The following is a 4,056-nucleotide window of genomic DNA, read 5'->3' as shown; positions in this document are numbered from 1 at the left end:
TTTTGCGCCCCCCCCCCCCCCCCCCCCCCCCCTTTCCACTCTGGCTGGAAAGTGGGTGCAGCAGCGCTGGGAATGGGGACGATGCCCTGCTGCTGCTTGGCCCCTTCTGCTCAGAGTGAGCTGTGCCCATATTCCTCCCCCCGTCCCTAGCTGGGCAAGCGGCAGCAGGGAAAAGCCCCAAAGCTGCCGTGCCCGCATCCCATGTACCTCACCCTGGCTGGGCAGCCCCAATCCCTCCCTCCATGATGCCCCTTCCCTCCCCCCTCCCTGAACTGGAGGTAGCTGTCAGCTGCCTGTTTAGTCTATGGTTGAATCTCCTAATTGGCTGAATCTTTTCTGAAGGTTTTTCTGAATTGATTTGGAGGCTTTGAATTGATCTGGAACTTTTAATTGGTCTCCTGATTTGATTCAGATTTGAAGATTCAGTCCCCAAATCAGGCCAAATCTCCTCCAGATTGAATTGGCTAAAGAAGCTTTGCACAGCCCTAATATATAATACACTATGGGTTATTCCCCACTTAGTCAGACTCACTTCTGCTCTTGTGAGGGATGGATCTGGCTAAGTGAGAAATCCCAACTTCCCCACTCATGGAAGAGCACCCCTAAGATTGCCTGTGGTGCCACTTTATAAGTGAGGAAAGAAGCCAGATACTCTGAGGACTTGAGGGGTCCTCAAGCCCACAGAACATCGGTCCAGGGTAGCTGGAAAGTACAAGAAGCTCAGGATACCCCTGCTTTTTGCCACAAGCTAACAGGAATAAAACAACAGAGTCTATTGCTTCCTTTTTTTATGGCACTCAGTTTCCTTTGATGTGGCACTACAAAGTGTAAAGATGTTTATTTGTTCATAATTTTTGCTTCTATAATTATTTTTAGGGTGACACTCCACCTTTAATGGCAAGATTTTTTAACCAGATCCTCAGCTATTTAAATCAGTAGTGCTGTAGTGAAATTAGTAGAACCATAATACTTTTCAGCTTAACCTTATTTTAATAGGTCTGGAAAACACTTAATACATTGTGATTGCAACCACAATTTTAACAAAGATTAATAACAAATGTATAATGGCAGATAGAATTTGGGATAGCTGGTTCATTTTGTTGTTGCTTGCATGTTTGTTTATTTGGATTTTGTTTTTCAATATAGACTATCTTAGCCCATAACCTTGATTTGATTGGATTGCAATATGCCTTAGTGTCATTAATTTCTATTCTAAAAATAATTAAATTCTTAAGGAAATAGTGGTTATAACTCAAACTAAAACCATTACAAAAATGGTTTTAATCTACCCTAAGTAATCTATCTAATATAGAAACAGGTCATCTAAATTTATATTCAGGAGGTGTTAAATTATTTGAAAACATAACATTGTTTTTCTCCAGAACAAAAGGAAAACTTCTGCCATTAAGGCAAAGTTTGAAAAGTAAACAGAATGATAAGGGAACTGTCAATCCACTGTGGCATACCCAGTGCAAAGGCGTCAAACTCTGATATGAAAAATAATGAATCATGGTGTACTTTAGTAAATGTTGTTTACTGGAAATCTTATTACTACTAAACTGTTTATAGTATTATTTAATATACTCTGCACACATCCGTATATATGATATTATACAAATGCAAATATAAAAACAGTGTTTAGGCTGAGGTCAATAAAAATGCATCAAATACAATCAAGAAACATTTGATAAGTGAAAGATAAATCCTCAAAGTAGTATAGGTTTACCTGGTAGAGATATGTCAAAGAACATTTCAGAAACATCTTTCATTAAAAAATGGTAGCATTTTGTTTTGAAATTTTCAGAACAGAATTACTTTTCATTTCATATTTTCTGTGATTTCCAAAAGCTGAAACTTTTGATTTATGAAAACCAAAAATTTGTGAACCACAAACTGTGGTTAAATAATAAATCTATCAAGTAATCATGTATATTCTCATTCAATCAACAAGTCAGGAAAACATTCCATGACAGAATATCACAATCTGTGCTCAGTCGGAGCCTCTACACAAGATGCTATGTCGCCATAGCAGTGAATCCACCCAGCCAGGGGCTCACTGCTAGCTGTTCCTCCCCACAGCTCTTTCCAAGCACCCTGCCCCCAATATGGGAGCTGGGCCTGGGACCTCCATACCATTGGGTCAGGAGGACAGTATCCCAGGTTGGGCTGCAGCACCAGAGCCCATCTTGGCAGCAAGCAGCTCTCAGGGGCAGGGAGCAATCTCCTGGCCCCATGGTACAGCTGTCTCCTGTCCCCATGACCCCTGCCAGCTCCTGGGCTAGCACCCAGGGGGAGTCTTAAACTCCGCCTGGGTCCTGCAGTGGGGCAGAGAAGGGTGCAAGTAATTCTCTCTAGGCTGCTCCCATTGGTAGCAAATCTGTTCCCAAGTGCCTGCAGATATAGACACCTGCCCAGGGTATGCTTACTCCACAGTAAATTACTTCAGAGTAAACCCATCCAACAGCATTGACGTATAGATATTCCAAGTCAGAAAAACCAAAAAAACTATATATCTATATAGTGTGTGTGTGTGTGTATATGTATATATATATATATATATATATATATGTATGTATGTATGTATGTATACACATTTTCTTTCAAAATTAATTAGGCAAAATCATTGTGAACAATTCTAAAATATTTTTTGTTGGAACCAAAAAAGTCCTAAGGAATTTTGTTATAAAGATATGCTATTTTTCAGTAAAGAATGCTATATAACCATGCTGACTCACTCTAGTTTAATATGCTCTATTTTAAGTTTCAAAGTTGTCAGATTAAGGTCTATTGTGAACCACTGTACAATGGGGAATGCTTAAGGATTCTGAAGTGGCAACTTCAGTAAGATTATTTTTAGAGTAAATTACTTCTCAGAGCATGTAAGGATATCACAATCTGGTCTATAAAGGATTATTTCAAATGTGATTTTATTAGGTTTCATCCTTTAAAAACTGACTGGAATACATATCCTTATTCAAAGTAATTGATTGCAATTGGAACAATACATTCTTGGAAAAAAGATTAAAGGGGATAACATAAGGAGAAAAAAAAGGTAAACTGAAAGCAGAGGGTAAATCTATACAAAAAGTTTACTGCCTAATTAGCTCCACAGTAAAGTCTCAGCATCTAGACATGTGGCTTAACTATGTTGCAGGAAACTAATAAACACTGCCATAGGATAGTGCTTGTCAACACAAGCATTATCCTATGGCAGCATCATTTAATGCACTGCAACACATGTTTAAATGCTGACAGGGCTGGCTGGGTAATAGAATCATAGAATCATAGAAGTAGGGTCAGAAGGGACCTTGTAGATCTTCAAGTCCGACCCCCTGCCTGGGCTCGAGGAAAACTGGGCTCAATTGACCCCATTCAGGTAGGCATCAAGCAGCTTCTTAAAGACCCCCAGGGTAGGAGCCAGCACCACTTCCCTTGGAAGCTGGTTCCAGATCCTAGCTGCCCTGACTGTGAAGTAGTTCTTATGGATGTCTAATCTAAACCTACTCTCCAACATCTTGTGGCCGTTATTCCTTGTTATCCCGGGGGGCACTAGGAGAAACAAGGTCTCCCCCAAACCCTTCTGGTCCCCCCTAGTGAGTTTATAGATGGTCACCAGGTCCCCCTTCAGCCTTCTCTTGTGAAGGCTGAACAGGTTCAGGTCCCGTAGCCTCTCATTGTAGGGTCTGCCCTGCTGTCCCTGGATCATGTGGGTGGCCCTCCTCTTGACCCTCTCAATGTTGTCCAAATCCCTCTTGGAGTGAAGTGCCCACCCAGAACTGGACACAGTACTCCAGCTGTGGCCTGACCAGTGTCATGTAGAGGAGGAGGATCACCTCCTTGGACCTACTTGAGATGCACCTGTGGATGCATGATAAGGTCCGGTTAGCCCTGCCAACCATGACCTCGCATTGTCGGCCCATGTTCATCTTGGAGTCAGTGATGACTCCAAGATCCCTTTCTGCCTCCATGCTTTCAAGAAGGGAGTTTCCCATCTTATAAGTGTGCTGCTGGTTACTACTGCCCATGTGCAGCACCCTGCACTTGTCTGTCTTGACA

The sequence above is a fragment of the Alligator sinensis genome, unplaced genomic scaffold (genome assembly GCF_000455745.1).
Source record: "Alligator sinensis unplaced genomic scaffold, ASM45574v1 scaffold1136_1, whole genome shotgun sequence".
Taxonomy (NCBI): Eukaryota; Metazoa; Chordata; order Crocodylia; family Alligatoridae; genus Alligator; species Alligator sinensis.
Note: the sequence above shows the minus strand (reverse complement) of the source record.